The sequence below is a fragment of the Muntiacus reevesi genome, chromosome 16, assembly GCF_963930625.1.
Source record: "Muntiacus reevesi chromosome 16, mMunRee1.1, whole genome shotgun sequence".
Classification (NCBI taxonomy): Eukaryota; Metazoa; Chordata; class Mammalia; order Artiodactyla; family Cervidae; genus Muntiacus; species Muntiacus reevesi.
Window position 1 is genome coordinate 19,436,308 of NC_089264.1, and position 20,738 is coordinate 19,457,045.

Below are 20,738 nucleotides of genomic sequence, written 5' to 3' on the forward strand. Positions count from 1 at the left end.
CTCCCACTACTTGCCAACTCTGTAAAAAGCTGTCTGCCTCTTCCCTTTTCCTAGTGCACCCCTGCCTGCAAAACCAACATCTTAATTTTATTCCACCTCATGGTATTTCTTGTTTACTTCAGTCCACTGGGATGTCATCCCTACCGATTATTTGTTTTATGGCTGATGATGTGAGGCTGTATGACTGTGAAGTGTATAAAAATAATTTTAACTAGAACTTTTACTTTGGAGTTTTTTTAAAGCTTCATTGAGGTATGAATAACAAATAAAACTCAACTCTATAAAGTATACAATATGATGATTTGACATAGATACTGTGAAAGAATTTCCCTCATCAAGTTAATTACCACCGCCATCACCTGATGTTTAGGTTCTTGGTTTTTTTTTGGTGAGAACATTTAAGTTGTACTTTCTTAGCAAATTTTAATTATACAGTATAGCACTGTCAACTATGGTCACCATGTTATATATTAGATCCTCAGATTTTATTTATTTATCTTGTAACTGAAGGTATGTACGCTTTTACCAACTATCCAAATTCTTCCTTGCCTCCGAGATCCAGACCACCACCTTCCTTCATAAAGTCTTCTCTACCCGTTTTAGTCTAGATGTACCTTGCCATTCTCTGAACTCCCAAAGTTCTTATCTGTATCATTCACGTGGGTGCCTGGGCAAATGTTTATTGGTGATGCATGAAGAAGCTGTACATGATGTTCTGATTCTCTTTGAATCACTCCGAAAAAACTGCTCGAGGGCTTTGCGGTATTTCCCCTCTACTGGAAACACTCTGCCCCCATGTAACTTTATGGCCTGAGCATATTCCTTTTTCATGTTTTTCACTCAACAAGTAATTGTATCCTGATGTCTTTTCTGACTACTCTATCTTCAATTACTAACTCACTATGCCTCCAATTTCCTTTTCCTGACAAAATGCTTATGCTTAGTATTCCCTGATATTCTACATAGTATGCATTTGTATTTATGTCTGGCTCCCACTCTATAAATAAGGAAAGACTTTTGTCTGTTTTGCTCATTAATATGTCCCTTCCTAAAGAGCGCCTGGTATTTGATAGGTGGTCAAGAAACACTTTTTGAATGAATTCATTATTAAAAAACTAAAAGCAACATTAGTAATAGTGATTAATAATCACAAAAAAATGCTACTATACAATTGAGAACTTACTATGTGCCAGGCCCTGAACATATTATCCATATAACATTACACAATTCTATTATTATTTAACTCTGACCTATTTTCCTTCTTGCCAAATAAAACAAGGCTTAAAGAGGTTAAATAACTTTCCCATGGAACACACAGCTAATCAACATTATTAAAAATAAGCCCCAGACTTATTTACTACTGGAAATAAGTCTTAGGCTGAGCTTACCAAACTGTAAAAAAACTAGATTAGATTAAAACAAAATTAGATTCTTTTTGGATATGAAGGAAGGACTCCTTACAGAGTGACTTGAAATTAAAAAAAAAAAAAAGAAAATATTTTAATCTCCTGTCCTCTTTTCTTCCTGTTTTAAAAAATATTTATTTATTTGGCTGCACTGGGTCAAGCTGCAGCATGTGAGATCTGGTTCTCTGACCAGGGATCGAACCCAGGTCCTCTGCATTGAGAGCATGGAGTCTTAGCCACTGGACCACCAGGGAAATCCCTGTCCTTTTTTCTTGTTAGTAATTTATCTTATACTTTTCCCTAAACTTTTATTTTTCCTTACTTATCCACCCATCATCTCCAATAAGAGAAAATCTTCTGACTAATGTCATGACTTAACTAAAGAGATAAAAATTTTCTTAAAGGCTGTCTCAGTTCTCATGTTAAGGCCAAACACAGAAAGAATAGCCACAGTCCCCACGGTGAGGGGCAGAGCATTCACTCAGGGAGGAGGGGAAAGGCAAAGAAAGCTTTATTCATAATTACCTAACATTTTCCAGTATGAGAGGGGAAAGAGGAAGTCTATTTTCAGTGACAATGATTACTCTAAAAACATTAGCATGCAAGGGGAAAATTTTCATTCTGAGAGTTACCACTGTGCTGAGTTCTCTTTCCCTTACATGGTGATTTAAAATTCCCAGGGCAGAGAGGTAATCTAGGCAGATGCACTTGCCCTATGTCTTGAAAATGACAATATCCAGGAATCATGGGAGTTTAACTGAGGACACGTTGGAAAGGATTTCTCAGCACCAGGTCAGTCTCTAAGAAGTATCAAGTGGCAGAGTGGATACTTATATCCTCAGGCATCTGTAGTGAGGGCAGAGATTAAGCTACACAGGCTTTTTAGAAGATTTACTATGCTGTATGCATAAACAAGACTCGGTGAAACTAAAGCAGAATTAATCACCTGCTAAAGAATTATAGATGAAAAAAAAAATCTCATTCCTCCTTTTTCTAGCTAATCTGTACTTCCTCTTCTACAATGCATCTACAATTTAAACAAACAAAGGTATATACAGTAGAATTTATTCTACTATTCATCTTAAGGGCTTCCCTGGTAGTTCAGCTGGTAAAGAAACCGCTTGCAATGCAGGAGACCCCGGTTTGTTTCCTAGGCTGGGAAACTCCCCTGGAGAAGGGCTAGGCTACCCACTCCAGTATTCATGGGCTTCGCTGGTGGCTCAGATGGTAAAAAAAAAAAAAAAAAAAACCTGACTGCAATGTGGGAGCCCTGGGTTTGATCCCTGGGATGGAAAGAGCTCCTGGAGGAGGACATGGCAACCCACTCCACTATTCTTGCCTGGATAATCCCATGGACAGAGGAGTCTGGCGGGCCACAGTCCATGGGATGCCAAAGAGTCGGACACGAACCAGCAACTAAGCACATTTATCTTGAATATTTTGGGGAAAAAATAAATCAGTTCCCTACTTCTGTATGTCTATATAAAAGACAGTGATCTGATTTAAAAAAAAAAAATGAAAAAACCTTTAGGTTGGGATGCTCATTAACAAAATAAATTGATCTTTATTAAGATCAAGTATAAGAACATAATGAAAAAGGTGTCTTTCTCTTTGTCCATTCCTCTATTTGCATTTTTCAGAAAAAATCATGTGAAAAAATCAGATAGACTCTTCTGACATCTGTCATTCTAAACTTTAGTTCTCAGCTAGGTCTACGAAGCCAAACTGTCATGAAGCCCAGCTGCCTAGGCTCAAGAGATGCTCACTTTCAGACCAGTAAAAAACCATAAAATAGCATTTTTCTGGTCCTCAACAAGATTGAGACAAAGTGGCCAGAGGTGAAGTAAGAATGGAGAAAAGAAATACTGTGACAAGTGGGTAAAGACAGGAACTTTCTCTGTGCTTACTGTATTTGAATGGTTCTTATTTCTCTTTTACTAAGATATCAGACATTAAGAATCTGATGAAAACCTTCCTTTTCTCCAGAAAAAAAAACAAAACAAAACAACATATACACTTAAAAGTCAGCACACAACTTTAGGGGATTCACAGACCTTAAAATCTAAGCCATGCATCGTAAGCATAGATAGCAGAGGCATTTGAGAGAGTACAGAGCTGGAGACTGGACGAGGATTGACCATTCAAGGGAGGATAAACATCCCTGCAAACCAGCATCACTGTCGCCGAGCCTTACCAGCAGCTCTCCCCTCACTGCACCTCCTGGATCATGGCCTGCTGGCTGCCGCTGGGCCCATCTCCTGCCTCCATGTGAGGTAATTCAGCCAGGCGCAAAGGCAAGTGGACAATCTGGAGAGGGTCTGCTGCTGAATGGTGGCCAGCCTGGAAAAGATGAAGAGTTTAAATATTTTTAAGAGAGCTAAAAGGAACTAGGCATGTACATTTGGTATGAAAGCTATGATGCAGAATTTAGAGGTTTTAGATGCCTATAGTTAGGTATTTCCCCACTGTGCCATTGGCTGTGAAAAATTTTGGGGTTTAAGGATCTTTCTCAAGGCCATCAAAGTTTCAATGGCACCATAATATTTGTCTAATATTTGCAGAGCAGTTTGGAATATCCAAAGCATCTCTGACTATGTCAATCTGTGGTCATCACACCTTAACTGTGATTATCAATTAAGTTTGAGACCCACTGGCTTCTATTATTTCATTGGTCGAAGCCAATAGTTCTCAGTCTTGGTTGTAATTATCACCTGGGTATAAAGCTGAGGCCTAACACTCAGAGGTTCTGATTTGTTGGCCTAAAAATGAAACCTTATTCCCCAAGTGTTTCTAAGGTGTAGCCAAAATAGAGAATCATTAGTTTAAGTCACCGTACTTGTTGAGATGTAGCACTAGCTTAACTCACATATAGCAGATGTTTATTCCAAATGCACCACATCAAGGCAATGTGCTAAGTGCTGTGGAAAAGGTAAAGAATGATAGCATGTAACCCGGTGCTCAGGAGCTTTAATTTAGCTCAACACATACTTTCAAAAGATCACATGATAAGATAAATACTTAAAAAATATAACCAAAGTAAGGCTTCACTGATCAAAGGTGTAGTGAAAATCTTGGGTGCTACAAAAATGAGAGATATCCATGCACTGAAATGAGAGGAAAAGTTTAATGCATGAGGATAGGCTTCTGCTGAGTTTTAAGGCAGGATGAAATTCAGAGAGAGGAACAGGGAGAGAGCATTGTTTTCAAGAAAAGACACAGTTGTAAGAATAGGCAAAGCAACTTTAGGGGGACTAAAAAAAGCCCATTCTGAAGGAAGGGTTTCTATAAAATAGCCTTAGGAGAATCTGGAGAGGCAATTTTGAGCCAGAATACAGAGATTGGTAAAATGGCAAAGGAGTTGGACCACTTTCCAGAATATCTGGAAATAGTATCTGAAATAGTACTGGAAGCTGTTGAAGGCTCATGTCCCAAGAGGTCTTAGTAAATTTACTAGGTTTTTAGTGATGCCAGATACCGTGCTAGAAGTAAGTAGATATGTTAACTCATTTAACACAAACATCTGGAAAGGTAGTTACTGTTATCCCTATTTTACAGAGTCAGAAGCGAGGTCACTTAATTTTCTCCATTACATAGCCAGAAATATTAAGCTGAGACTGGGGCATGCTGTTTCTTCAGCAACATGGCATCATAAAAGTCAATGTATTAAGACTGTCTTGTCTCAATTAAAAATTGAGATGTAATTCACATACCATGGAAGTCATTATTTCTAAGCACATAATTCTACTTTTTGTCTCTATGAATTTGACTATTCTAGGTACCTCAAAGAAGCTGAATCATATTTGTCCTTTTGTGACTGGTTTATTTTACCTCACATAATGCCTTGAAGATTCATCCAAGGTGTAACATATCAGAATTTCCTTCCTTCTTAAGGCAGAAGAGTATTCCATCATATGCATATACTACATTCTGTTTTTCTATTTATCTGTTGATAGACACAGATTGCTTCTACCTTTAGGCTATTGTGAATAATGCTGGTCTAAACATATTTGTTCATTGTTTCTAAGTTTTTGTATGGACATATGTTTTCAATTCTCTTGGGAGTAGAATTCCTAGGAGTGAAATTGCTAGGTCAGAAGATAATTTTACGTTTAACCTTTTGAGGAGCTGCCAAACTGTTTTTACAAAGTCTCTGCCATTTTACATTCCCATCAGCAATGATATGAGGGTTCCAATTCTCCTACACCCTCACAAACACTTGTTATTGTCTGTCTTTTTTGTTTGTTTGTTTAAAGTCATCCTAGTGAATGTGATGTAGGAGAAGATGCAGAGGCTTGGGGCTTCCCCAAGTGGCTCAGTGGTAAAGAATCCATCTGTCAGTGCAGGAGACACAGATCAACCCCTGGTCCATGAAGATGCTACATGCTTTGGAGCAGCTAAGCCCATGCACCACAACTATTGAGCCTGTGCTCTAGAGCCTAGGAGTTGCAACTACTAAAGCCCATGCACCCCAGAGCCTGTGCTCTGCAACAGGAGAAGCCACTGCAATGAGAAGCCCATGCACTGCATCTAGAGAGTAGCTCCTGCTTACTGCAGTTAGAGAAAAGTCCACACAGCTGGAGACCCAGTACAGCCAAAAATAGATGAATAAATAAAATTGTTTTTTTAAAAAGATATTGGCTTGTTGCCATAGTTCAGATTACATGATAAGTCTGAACAGAAGGGTGGCAGAGGAAATGAACTAAAATGATAAAGTAGGGAAATATTACTGATTGAGAAATGGGTGGATATTAGTAACACTGTAGATACAGGAAGAAAGACTCAATTATAGCAATAAAGTTTTGAGCTTGGTTGCCTGGAAGAATGATGGTATTAATCAGGAAAAAAATTCTATAAAGGAATTTGAAATGACAAAATAAACTTCTGACAAGACATATTTGAGGAATCCATGTATTCCAAATAATTATTATCAGACAAGTACAGTTCAGGAGGTTAGGGTTGGAGGCAATGAAACATTTTGTCATTTTAGAAAAGGTCAAAGAAGCAATGGTAAGAAGAGGGCCTTTGTCTGTACATCCTTAGATTCCTAAGGCTGGCTTTAGCAACTTATGGACCAAATATTGAGGAAGGAGGGAAACACTTGCCTTCCTGTTTTCTGTTTAAAATAGTAATGCAAAACCTAAATGGCTAATGCATTCTCAGAGTAAACTCAGAGTTTTATCAGAACGTAATTGGTATAAGATTTTTATCTATACTGTAAGGCATTCAGGACAGCAATGTCCTTGGCTCAGAATGGTGTGAGCGGGTTTAGTGAGACTGCTCTCTAAAGACCAGCACAAGATGGGGGGCCCTAGAGAAAAGCATGTCACTACGAGCAGTTATCTGACTGGCTGGGAAGCAAGCTGGCAAATCATCAAAGAGACAGTGAAGTTCCAATTTTCTATGCCCCCAAAAGGTCCTTTATAGAAAGAGGCTATCCCAATAAATAGAATGCACACGTGTAAGAGACCACAAGGCTCCTATAAGAACACAGTTCTGCACTGACCACTGATCTTGGCTGTGTTCAGTCTTGGGATGTCTCCAACATGATATCATTCAGGAATCATTGCATGATGACTCATATGCTTGGGTCCATGGTTTGAAAGAGAACCTTAATAATACTATTTAGGATGCTATGGTAAATACTCTCAAAGCAAATGTAAAACAATATCAATCTGCTTATACATTGAGTTTTCCCTCTGACCTGATATACTGAGATTATAAAGAAAACAAAAATCATTTAGAAGGCTAAACAGAATAAACATGAAGGGTAACTGCAAACAGACAGAAATCAAGGTAACACCCACCTCCCTTCCGCAAACCAATAGCACATTGAAATTTCCTCACTCCTATCCACATTTTCAACTGAATGAAATAAATCTCACAGTCAAAATCACTATCTTTCTAAGGATGTGGTTCCAAGACAGATTTTTCTTTTGTCTCCCTAGATTGAAGCTTATTCTGCTATTTTATCTTCATCAACTATTCACTGTTCCAAAAGGATAATATCCTTCTGCAATCTTTTCCAGAGTATAGATGAAAAAAATATCAGTGACAATAAAAACAGCTAAGATTTACCGATTGCATTCTTAGTCATTTAATCTTCAAAATACTGTCAGTCATGTCCATTAGCGCACACTTTGTAGGAGGCAGGCCTCCAACAGCTTATAGGCGATTCAGGGAAGAACAGAATTCTTTTTGGTGAAAGGTAAGTTATTCTGTACTTCAAATACTAGTAGCAGACACTTTCCTTCAAAAGTGGAACCAAACTTCTCCTTACAAACTATCAAGATGTATACATCAATGTACACTAGGCATTGTATATAGAAATCTTTCTTGGCGGTCTTATATTCATTCTCCTTCCAACAGATGGATATTTCACTGATCAAATCATTAGATAAGTATTTCCACTGCAAACAGGGCACTATGTTCTTGCTGCTGGGTCTAGTCCTTCCTTCCCCCTTTGGGCTACTCAGCCACCTTCACTGCGTGTCTCTACAAAGTTTCCCAGCGATAGGTGTTTCCTTCCTGGTGTCATGCTGCCTGGGAGGCTTCCCTGCTGGACGTGAGCCTTCTCCAGGTCTAAAAGGGGTTAGACTGGACGTCCACTGAACAGCAGGTTACTGACCTCAGCAGGATATCCCCAGGACTCAGGTCTCCTCCCTCCTTCCTCGCCCTTCTCCCCTCCCCCGCCCCAACAAGCCTGGGCTCAGACTCCCTCCTTCTCCCTCTGCAAGTAAACGATCCCCACTGCAAGGAGCCCAAAGGGAAGTGTTATTTCAGAATGTCAGCTCCTTGGCAGCGATGTTTGTTCTATTAAAGCTTTGAAAAAAAAAATCACTACCACAGTTAAAGCTCTAAGAAGAAAACTAAAGGAAGTCCTCATGTATATTTACTCCTCACTCTTCCTAACACAAAGTGGTAACTCCAAGGAAAAATTCAGTAAGCATTTATTGAACAAATTCCACGAAGATAAAAGTATACATATATACACCAAACAAGACTGTTCCTAATGAACAGTCTTTATAGAACTAAAATTGTCAAACAAAGTTGAAACATTAGGCAGCAGTTATAAACTGTCTGACATAGTTTTCTATTGCACAAAAAATTAGGTACCATTTACCAGGTATAAATTCATTTGGCTTTGGCGTTGTGTATAGATTATCAACGTATATACCTTCCAAAAACAAACAAGCAAACAAAAGTTATGAGGGAATAGATATTTTGAAACACCAAGATGAAAAACCCACATTAAAAATATATATTGAGTAAAAATCAAGCAGAATAAGCATACATAAGTTCTTGCATCTGAAATGCAAACATATCTACGACACTCTGACCCTTGCTAACACTTGACCTCTTTGGTCAGAGACTGGGCTATTATTTAGATAAACCAATGGAGGCATGGCCATTTTTTTTTAACTCTGAAAAGCCACTAAAATAGGAAACATTCATCCACTAAAATAGGAAACACAATTCTCTGTAATTCTCTAAAACAGAGCTGCCATTCACAATGTCTAAGCATTTTGGGGATCCCTTCTAGGAACTCTATGTAGTGGAAGAAAAGAAAGGGGCAAAGAAGATGAAAGAGGTGGAGAAAAATGAGTACACTGATTTTTTTATGGTTCATGTGTTCCTTTTTCTCCACACAAGGAACTTTAGATCTTGGTGACTAAATTTCTTTGGCTGACTGCAAAACAATATTTCTATTAGGAGTGAGGTTTTGAGCTGAATCTCAGAAGCTCACAGCTCACCCATCACTCTCGTAAACACATAAGCAAACTAAGGAAGTAGGAAGGTAGAAAAGATAACCAAATTATAAATCCATCTCAGTTTTAATTTTACCACTAATTTGCTAAAACTTCATGATCTCAGGCCAATCACTTAAGGAAACTGAGCTTTGTTTTATCTCTATTCCAAACTAGATTTAAGGTGTTATGATTCTATGACTTAAATATGGTCTAATTTGATACAGATGGAACAAATGCATGTTTGAAAAAAGAGGTATTACACAATGAATAAGGTGTAAAACCATGACAAAATTATATTGATAGGAAATTAGAATAATTAGAATAAGCAATATAATTTTATTTCACATGAGTTTGAGCAAACTCAGAGAGATGGTGAAGAATGGGGAACCTTGGCATGCTGCAGTCCATGGGGTCACAAGAGTCAACTACAACTTAGTGAGTGAACAACAACTGCTTTCATATACTAAATATTAAAACTTTGTAATGAATAATCCTCACATAACAGGTAATTGTAAACTGATAATCACAATGTTTACTGATTTCCCCTAAATTACTTTACAAGGTATTGATATATTCTCTTCCTTTAGATTTGGTAATTTCATATTATAAAGTAATAAAGCAAATCTTTCAGAGTAATGAGAGACCATGGTTTTATTTACTTGGATTATTAAAAGCAAATTATGCATTTTACAAAATTAGAAATGTTATTAACATGACATAAAGTACTTCTATCATAAGGTACTCTTAAAAACACCAAGACATGTAAATGATGATTCTCTTATCACATGAGTGATAATAAAAACGTTTAACAGCTAGCCCATCAAAGCATGGGTCATGTGTTGGAGGAGGGTCCAAGAGACCACCTGTTCTAGCTTAAGGACTGTGGGAAGATGAGGGAGTCATGGAGAGGGAGCCAGGGTGTCTTAGAGCAGCAGAATTCCCTCACCACCTTGGAGATAGTTCAGCAACCTTCAGCACAGCTCCACTCATGAATACCTGCTACATACCAGCTCTAGCTTTTTGAATGATTCTTAAATAAAGGATTTTTTTTAAAGGCTTTAAGCAATTGCTTAAATCTTTGCAAATCACAATACTGTAAATCAACACAATCAACACTAAACTCCAATAAAATAACTGCTAAAGTCTTTGCAAATGTACTACTTGTTACTGGGGAAAATGTAACTATTAACTTTGGCAGTAGCTAGAAAGAAACATCATAGGGGAAATGTGATAGAAGAAATGAAAACTTAAAAGATAAAAGGTTTTTTTTAAGTTTTAAAAGTTTTATGTAAAAATTATATGTTTTGTGACATTGAATTTAAAAATTAGAATATGAGGTTAAACTTTCAAGTAATGACCAGGATGACAGAATTTAAGTACATTTTTCCTCTAAATAAACAAAATGTTTAGTATGAACAGCTGTACCACACTTAAGATTGGAGAGTCATATAAGTAAATGAGAAATCCAAGTAGATATTTTTTTCCAAATAGATATTTTAATAACACAATTTTGATATATTTTCATAAAATTACTATTTTCAAATTAAACTGGATTTTCATACATTTCCTGGAGATGGCAAATGTTGCTTAGAAGTTAATTTCTTAAGAATAAGCAGATCATAATGTTGAAGAAATGGCAGTTTAATTAAAAAAATATTTGATACCATGTTCCAAAGATGTAGAAGCTGGTCTATATAGAACTGCATATTTAAAAAATGTGTTAAGTCATTTTTTATTTGCCAGATCTTCTAGATGGAATATACAATCTAAAGTGAGCAGAAATTTGTTGTTGTTGTTGACTGTTCTCTTGCTGAAAGAGATTAAAAGTTACCTAGCAACCCTTGTGTTGTAGAAACCAAAATTAAAAAGAGTCCGTTGTCAACTACCAGTTCTTCTAAATGGAAGAGTGCAAGCAGGTAAGAAAGCATTATCTTGCTACAGAACTCTCACACATTTTTAATCACAAGACAAAGTAAATACCATCAACAAACTCCCAAGAAAAAGAAACTCATCTAAAAACATGTTAATTGTGGCTAAATTTAAAGTTTATCAACCATGACCACACAGACAGAGACATATAACACACACTCCAATAAAGAAAATAACAAAAGACTTGGCCAAAGAGTACACAGATAATAGCATAGGGAGGGTGCCTGAACAACGGAAACTTTTTGAGGGCTTTAAAATATTCTAGGTAGAAATACAAATGAGTATAATAATAATGATTTATCGTAGAGGCTTTATTTTTAACCTTATTTTATAGAGGCAAACAAGGAATAAAAGTGGGACAGGAGGGAGCTGCAGAAAGCAACTTTAACTCAGAGGAATAAACAGGAGGAATTGAGTTATAAAGAAAGATAAAAGGGCAATATCAATAAAAATGTGAAATACTATTGGTGATGATGATATAGGGAAAGGTAAATGATGGAAAAATATTCAAATGTCAGAACTTACTTACCTTTTTTTTTTTTTTTGGAATGTCATGATACCACAGCGTAACATGAAAAGTATAATGTAGCTCCCTTGTAAAACAAAGAAACTATATATTTTAAAACAAAAAAACTCAATAATTATAAAACATGTGAATGTATTTTATACAATTAAAAGTATGAGAACAGGAATGTGAGAGTATGTTATTTCCCTTGGTGTATTAATGTTGAGGTTCTGGAATATAGGAAGCATTTTCAGATACTGAAAGAACAAAATCACCATTTTAAAATCATCATTGAGCAAAACAGAGTTTGGGGGAAAAAAAAAGGAGTCCCTGACCCTGCCTTTAGAGAAGGACGTCTGAGAAAAGCCCTTTGCACCAAGTTGACTCGGGGTCACAGGCCATGGGAATCAATACTGAATGTCCTGATTCTTCATTGAGTGGATGAGATGCTCAATGAAGCTGGAGCATTAACTTCTTATACTTGGAGATGTGAAAGTGTCTTTTCTAAGAAAGGTCAACCATCTGCTGACCAGGAGGGCATAACCACTGTAACCTCCAAGAATGAGTCAGTTAACAAGTGGAGGGAAAACACAAATGAGCAGCCAAGTATAGGCATGTTATTTCAGCTCTGTAGCCATCACAAGGGGCTTCCCTGGTGGCTCAGGTGGTGAAGAATCCGCCTGCAGAGCAGGAGACCCCAGTTCAATTCTTGCATAAGGAAGATCTCCTAGTGAAGGGCATGGCAACCCACTCCAGTATTCTTGCCTGAAGAATCCCCGTGGACAGAGGAGGCTGGCGGGCTGCAGTCCATGGGGTCGCAGAGTCGGACACGACTGAGCATCTAAGCACACGATAGCCATTAAAAGCCAGATACTCTGCATGCTGGAAAAACCTCTTTCCTTTGGAGAAAGATGAGTAATACTGAAGAACCTGATAGCAGGATAAACTTAACCAGGCCTCACTAGGAATGCAGCTGCTTTACAGAATCTCACGGTAGACAGTCTTACAGTGGGAGATCAATCCTCTCTCCAACTGTCATTAAAATGACTTAACACTCCAGGTTTATGCCAGGTCGGTGTACACAGGTCATCTCCAGAGCCATGAATGAAGTCATGTTTTATCAGAAAGCAGGTCAGAGGTGACATAAATCATCTAAGGGGAACAGCTGACTAAAAATAAGTTTCTATTACAAGCACTCATTTCCTAAATGAGGAGGATAGATATCCTTCATTTTCTGAGGAGTGATGGGGGGTGGGGGGAAATCCTCACATAAAACCAAACAGGACTCTCATCTTCAATACTCAGAGAAAAGGCATGGAGTCTGTAGGTACATGAATTTGGCTTGTAGCCTTTGATCTATCAAAGGTACTGAATGAAGCCAAGTAAATCTTGCCCACTGGCCATCTTTTGATCAACTCATATCCCCTCCCTCACCTTTGGTATAAAGGATTGGTACGAACTGTTCATTGAAATAAGACTGTGACTCAATTAAGAAGATTAGGTTATTTTCTCAACCTCAGACTAGAAACCTAGAGTCAAGACAGGACTTGAACTGAAACACTAAGAAAAACAAAAGATACTTTTACTGCCTAGCTCGTTTTCTTTTAACAAATTTATGGTGCTTTGAGGTTGCATTACATTTTTAAAATTAAACATATATTTAGAGCAGATTTTGGTTCACTCTAAAGTTTAGTGGAAAGAATAATGAGTTGTAATACACTTTGGTCTACACACATGTGGTAAAGAACCTGCCTGCCAATGCAGGAGACGTAAGAGATGTGGGTTCGATCCCTGGGTTGGGAGAAGGGAATGGCAACCCATTCCAGTATTCTTGCCTGGAGAATCCCATGGACAGAGGAGCCTGGTAGGCTACAGTCCATGGGTTCGCACAGAGTTGGACACAACTGAAGCAACTTACCACACATGCACACACACGTAATCAGATTGATTACATCCTTTGCAACTGAAGATGGAGAAATTCTATACAGTCAGCAAAAAACAAGACCTGGAGTCAACTGTGGCATAGATCATGAGCTCCTTACTGCAAAATTCAGGTTCAAATTGAAGAAAGGAGGGGACACCACTAGACCATTCAGGTATGACCTAAATCAAATCCCTTATGATTATACAGTGGAGGTGATGAACAGATTCAAGGGACTAGATCTGGTAGACAAGAGTGCCTGAAAAACTATGGATGGAAGTTCATAAAACTGTACCAAAACCATCCCCAAGAAAAAGAAATGCAAGAAGGCAAAGTGGTTGTCTGAAGAGGCCTTACAAATAGACAAGAAAAGAGGAGCAAAAGGCAAGGAGAAAGGGAAAATTATACCCAATTGAATGCGGAGTTACAGAGAACAGCAAGAGGAAATAAGAAAGCTTTCTTAAGTGAACAATGGAAAGAAGTAGAGGAAAACAATACAATGAGAGATCTCTTCAAGAAAATTGGAGATACAAAGGGAATATTTCATGCAAAGATGGGCACAATAATGGACAAAAATGGCAAAGACCTAACAGAAGCAGAAGATATTAAGAAGAGGTGGCAAGAATACGCAGAAGAACTGTACAAAAAAGAACCTCATGACCCAGATAACCACAATAGTATGGTCAGATATCTTGGAGTGTGAAGTCAAGTGGGTCTTAGGAAGCATTACTACAAACAAATCTAGTGGAGGTGATGAAATTCCAGCTGAGCTATTTCAAATCCTAAAATATGATGCTGTGAAAGTGCTGCACTCAATATACCAGCAAATCTGGAAAACTCAGCAGTGGCCACAGGACTGGAAAAGATCAGTTTTCATTCCAATCCCAAAGAAAGGCAATGCCAAAGAATGTTTAAATTACCACACAATTGCACTCATTTCACATTCTAGCAAGATTACAGCAAGCTTAAAATCCTTTAAGCTAGGCTTCAGCAGTATGTGAACTGAGAACTTCTAGATGTAAAAGCTGGACTTAGAAAAGGCAGAGGATCCAGAGATCAAATTGCCAACATCCACTTGATCACAGAAAAAGCAAAAGAGTTCCAGAAAAACATCTACTTCTGCTTTATTGACTGTGCCAAAGCCTTTGACTGTGGAAAATTCTTCAAGAAATGGGAATACCAGATCACCTGACCTGCTTCCTGAGATATCTGTATGGAGGTCAAGAAGCAATAGTTAGAATGGGACATGGAACAACCGACTGGTTCAAAATTGGGAAAGGAGTACGTCAAGGCTGTATATTGTCACCCTGCTTATTTAACTTATATGCAGAGTGAAAGGCTGGGCTGGATGAAGCTTAAGCTAGAATCAAGATTGCTGGGAGAAATATCAATAACCTCAGGTATGCTGATGATACTACCCTTATGGAAGAAAGCAAAGAGGAACTAAAGAGCCTCTTGATGGAGGTGAAAGAGGAGAGTGAAATAGTTGGCTTAAAAGTCAACACTTTAAAAACTAACATTATGGCATCCGGTCCCATCACTTCATGGCAAACAGATGGGGGAAAAGTGGAAACAGTGACTTTATTTTCTTCAGCTCCAAAATCACTGTGAACAGTGATTGCAGCCATGAAATTAAAAGACGCTTGCCCCCTGGAAGAAAAGCTATGACCAATCTAGATAGTATATTAAGAAGTAGAGACATCACTTTGCCTACAAAGGTCTGTATAGTCAAAGCTATGGCTTTTCCAGTACTCATGTATGGATGTGAGAGGTGAACCATAAAGAAGGCTGACTGCCCAAGAATTTGATGCTTTTGAACTGTGATGTTGGAGAAGACTCTTGATAGTCCCTGAGACAGCAAGGAGATCAAACCAGTCAGTCCTAAAGGAAATCAACCATGAATATTCATTGGAAGGACTGATGCTGAAGCTGAAGCTTCAATACATTGGTCACCTGATGCAAAGAGCCAACTCACTGGAAAAGATCCTGATGCTGGGAAAGATTGAGGGCTGGATGAAAAGGGGTTGACAGAGGACAAGATGATTGGATAGCATCACTGACTCAACAGAAATGAGTTTGCACAAACGCAGAGAAACAAGTGAAGGACACGGAAGCCTGGTGTGTTGCAACACACATGTAAAACCTCTCCCACTATGAGGCTTCCTTTTGGAGTGGTGCATTTGTTACCGCTGATGAACTTACACTGACACATCATTATCAGCAAGTTGATCCTAGGTTTTACTCTTGCTGTTTCACATTCTATGAATTTGGACAGATGTTTAATGACATGTATTTACCTTTGTAATATATTACAGAACAGTTTCACCCCCCTAAGAATCCTCTGTATTTTGCCTATTCATCCTTCCTACCCCTAATTCCTGGAAGAACTGATCTTTATAGTATCTGCATAGTTTCTTCTTTTCCAGAAAGTCATACAATCAGAGTCAAAGGGTACAGAATTTTACAGAATAGACTATTTTTCTTGGTAATAAGCATTTAAGACTCCTCTATGTCTTTTCATTGCTTGATACCTTTTTTTTTTTTTTTTTTTAGTGTTAAACAATATTCTATTGTCTGCATGCCACAGTATACTTATCCATTTACCTACTGAAGGGCATCTTGGTTGCTACCAAGTTTTGGCAATTAGGAAGAAAGCGCCTATAAACACCTGTGCGGATTTTTGTGTAGACTTAAATTTTCAATTCCTTTGAGTAAATTCCCAGGAGTGCAATCACTGGATTATATGGCAAGAGTATATTTAGTGTTATCAGTAACTGCCAAACTTTCCTCCATAAGTGGCTCTACCATTTTGCATTCTACCATCAATGAATGAAGAATTTCTGCTGTTCCATAACCTCACCAGAACTTGGTGTTTTTAGCATTCTAGCTTTTGGCCATTCTATTAGGTGGGCCGGGTAACCTCATTAATTAATTTGTAATTCCTTAATTACATATGATGATGAACACCTTTTCATAAACTTATTTACCATTTGTATATCATCATTGATAATGTGTCTGTTCAGGTCTTTAGCCCAATTTTTAAATAGGTTGTTCATTTTTTAATTGTTTTCAGAGTTTCAAGAGGTCTCTGTATATTTTTCTCTATATATAGTTTTCTGTATATGACTGTCCTTTATCAAATGTATTCTTTGTAAATATTTTCTCCCAGTCTATGGCTTGTATTCTCATTCTTTCTACATACACTTTAGAACAGAAATTTAATTTTTTTTTTTTTTTTTTTTTTTGGGCAGGGCTGCTCGTCTTGTGGGATCTTAGTTCCCTTATCAGGGATTGAACCCTGGCCCTTGGCAGTGAAAGCTCAAAGTCCTAACCATTGATGGCCAGAGAATTTCCAGTTTTTCATTTTATTGAAGTCCAGCTTAAAAACTATTCCTTTCATGAATCATGTCTTTGGTGTTGTATCACCAGGAGTTTATTAACTCACACCAGTCAGAATGGCTATGATACAAAAGTCTACCAAAAAAAAAGTCTACAAATAATAATGCTGGTGTGAGTATGGGAAAAGGGGAATACTTTTACATTCTTGGTAGAAATGTAAATTGGCACAGCCACTATGGAAAACAGTATGGACTTTCCTTAAAAACTAAAAATAGAGCTATCATATGATCCAGCAACACCACTCCTGGACATATATCCTGAAAAGATGAAAATTCTAATTCAAAAATACATGCATGCCAATGTTCACAGCGGCACTATTTACAATAGCCAACCAAGCCTTAGAAACTACCCAAGTGCCCATAACAGATGATTGGTTTAAGAAGATGCAGTATGAGTATGTGTATGTGTGTGCGTGTGTGTGTGTATAAATAAATGTGTATACACACACACACACACACAGAGTGGACTATTACTCTGCCATAAAAAAGAACAAAGCATTGCCATGTGAAACAATATGGATACAAAACAGAAACAGACTCACAGACATAGAAAACGAACCTATAGCTACTGAAGGGGAAAGAGAGAGCGGGATCAATTAGTAGCATGGGAGTAACACACACAATGCTGACTTCAAAGAATGAGTTAGAAATTATTTTCTCTGCTTCTATTCTCTGAAATTGATATAATTTCTTCCTTAAATGTCTGGTAGAATTCACCAATGAACCCATAAGAAAGACCAGGTGTTTTGTTTTGAAAAGTTTTTAATTACTGAATCAATTTATTTAACAAATATAGGCCCATTTTGATTATTTAATCCTTCTTGTGTGAATTTTGGCAGATTGTGTCTTTCAAGGAATTGGCTCTTTTCATCTAAGTTATTGCATTTGTGAGCATACAGTTTTCACATTATTCTCTTATTATCTTTTTAATGTCCATGGCATCTGTAGTATTGTCTCCTTTGATTTCCTGCTTTAAATTTCATTGGTTTTACCTCTGATTTTTATTTTCTTCTGCTTACTTTGGATTGAATTTGCTCTCAATTTTCTAGTTTCCTAAGATGAAAGCTTAGCTTATTGATTTTATTTATTTTTGCCATGCCATGCAGCATGCGAGATTTTAGTTCCCTGAACAGGGATCAAACCCATGCCCTTTTCAGTGGAAGCACAGAATCTTTACCACTGGGCTGCCAGAGACATTCCCTTATTGATTTTAGATTTTTCATTTCTGATATATGTATTCAGTACTATACATATGTTACCTTTGAACATCATATTCATTGATTTCCTACAAATTTGTATAAGTTGAATTTTCATTTTCATTTAGTTCAAAATATTTTTATATTTCTCTTGAGATCTGTTCCTTGGCCTATGTTTGATTTACAAGTATGTTAAATCTCCAGGTGTTTAGGGATTTTTCAATGGTCTCTCTGTAATTGATTTCTAGTATAATTCTCTTAGGGTCTGAGAGCAAACTCTTAAGGGAATTTTAATTCCTATTCCTTTAAAACTTGATAAGATATTTTTTTATGGCCCAGAATGTAGTCTATCTTGGTGAATGTTCCATGAGAGCTTGAAAAGAATATGTAATATGCCATCATTGGATGATATCAACATATACTGTGTGTTAAACTAACACACAATCTATCACTGGATGAAATCTATAGATGTCAGTTATATTCAGCTGATTGATGGTGCTACTATGTTCTGACTGATTTTTGGCCTGCTAGAGCTGGCTATTTTTGATAGAAAGTTATTAAATTCTCCAACTGTAATAGTAGATTCCTCTTTTTTTTTTTTGACATTCTATCAGTTTTTGCCTCACTTATTTTGACACTATTGTGAGATGCATGCACATTAAAAATTGTATATCTTTTTGGAGTCTTAACCTCTTTATCATTATGCAATGCACTTTTTAAGTCTGAAGTCAGCTCTGTTTGAAAGTAATATAGCTATCTTAGCTTTTCTATTAGTTTTAGTGTTTGCATAACCTTTAGTTTTAATCACTGTGTCTTTACATTTAAAGCGGGTATCCTATAGAAAACATATAGTTGGATTTTGTTTTTTGATCCACTCTGATGATCTCTGTTTTCTAATTGGTGTATTTAGACCATTGGTATTTAAAGTGTTTATTGGTATAGTTGAATTAATATCTGCTATTACTTGCTTTCTAATTATAGCCTTGGTTTTTTTTCTTATTTTTGTCTTAACACTTTTCCTTTCTTTTGTGGTTTTCACTGAGCAGTTTGTATTTCCCTTCTCTCTCATTTCTTAGCATATGAGTTATACTTTTTAAAAACCGTTTTTTAGTGGTTGCCCTAGAGTCTGCAATAGACATTTACAACTAATTCAAGTCTACTTTCCAATAACAATATGTACTACTTCATTGGTAATGCAAGTACCTTATCATATTCTTAATTCCACCTTCTTGTTTGTGTATCATTGTTGTCGCTTATTTCACTACATGAGTATATATGTAATTGCAACATACATACATTATATAGTCATGTATTTTGTATATCCACATATATGATTTAGTATTGCTACTATTATTTTGAACCAACTATTATATGTTAGACCAACTAAGAATAATAAAAAAAAGTCTTCATTTTATTTTCAGTTGCATCGCCAGTGCTCTTCCTTTATGCAGATCTTTGCTTCTGATCTATGTCATTTTCCTTCTCTGTGAAGAATGCCTTTTAGCACTTCTTATGGGGAAGACTACTTGCAACAAATTCCTTCGATTTCTTGTCTGAGAAACACTTTGTTTCTCCTTCACTTTTACAGAACAATTTCACAGGGTACAGAATTCTAGGTTGATGGATTTTTTTTCTAATCTCCATATTTTAAATATCTCCCTCTACTTTATTTTTGCTTTCTTGGTAACTTGGGATAAGTTGAATGTAATTTTTATCTTTGCTTCTCTATAGGAAAGGTATTCTTTTTCTTCTTTCAAATTTTTTCTTTTCCTTTGATTTTCTGAAGTTTGAATATATCTATTTTTGTTTTTGTTTTGTTTTTGTTTTGTTTTGGCATTTATCCTGTTTAGTGTTCCCTGAGCTTCCTGGAATATGTGGTTTGGTGTCTGACATTAACTGGGGAAATTCTAGTCACTGCTACTTCAAATATTGCTTCTGTTCCTCTCTTCCTCTGAGCATTTCCATTTTGCCTACAGTACATCTTTCGTAACTATTCCACAGTTCTTGGATATTCTGTTCTGGATATTCTGTGTTGCTTCTCCTCTCCTGTATTTTCCATTTCTGTAGTTTCTGTTGTTAGATCCTCAAGTTCTGAGATTCCTTCTTCAGTCATATACAGTCTACTTGATTGCTCAGTCACTCAATCCTGTCTGATTCTTTTCAATCTCATGGACTCTAGCCCACCATGCTCCTCGGTCCATGGGATTTTAAGCAAGAATATTGGAGTGGGTTGCCATGTCTTTCGCCAGGGGATCCTCCTGACCCAGGGATTGAGCCCATGTCTCCTGTGTCTCCTGCACTGCAGGCAGGTTCTTAACCCACTGAGCCATTGGGGAAGCCCACAGTCTACCTGAAACTGAAACTGAAGTCGCTCAGTCGTGTCCAACTCTTCATGACCCTGTGGACTGCAGCCCTACTAGGCTCCTCCATCCATGGGATTCTCCAGGCAAGACTACTGGAGTGGTTTGCCATTTCTTTCTCCAGGGGATCTTCCTGACCCAGGGATTGAACCCAGGTCTCCTGCATTGTAGATAGACGCTTTACCATCTGAGCCACCCTTAGGAGTACTCAAAGGTACATTCTTCATTTCTGTTATAATGCTTTTCACCAGAAGTGTTTATTTTTTTTCCCTAAA

The 20,738-nt window shown here is 37.2% G+C and overlaps 1 protein-coding gene across 4 annotated transcripts in view; it reads right to left on the bottom strand.

Moving 5' to 3' along the window:
• The window catches only part of TET2 (tet methylcytosine dioxygenase 2), a 130,211-nt gene that overhangs the window by 87,695 nt on the left and 21,778 nt on the right, over positions 1–20,738 (bottom strand). For all 4 annotated transcript variants that reach the window (XR_010659390.1, XM_065907024.1, XM_065907027.1 and 1 more), the window contains exon 2: positions 3,601–3,746. The gene's annotated coding sequence lies outside the window, so the exon portion shown is untranslated. The remainder of the gene's footprint in view (positions 1–3,600; positions 3,747–20,738) is intronic.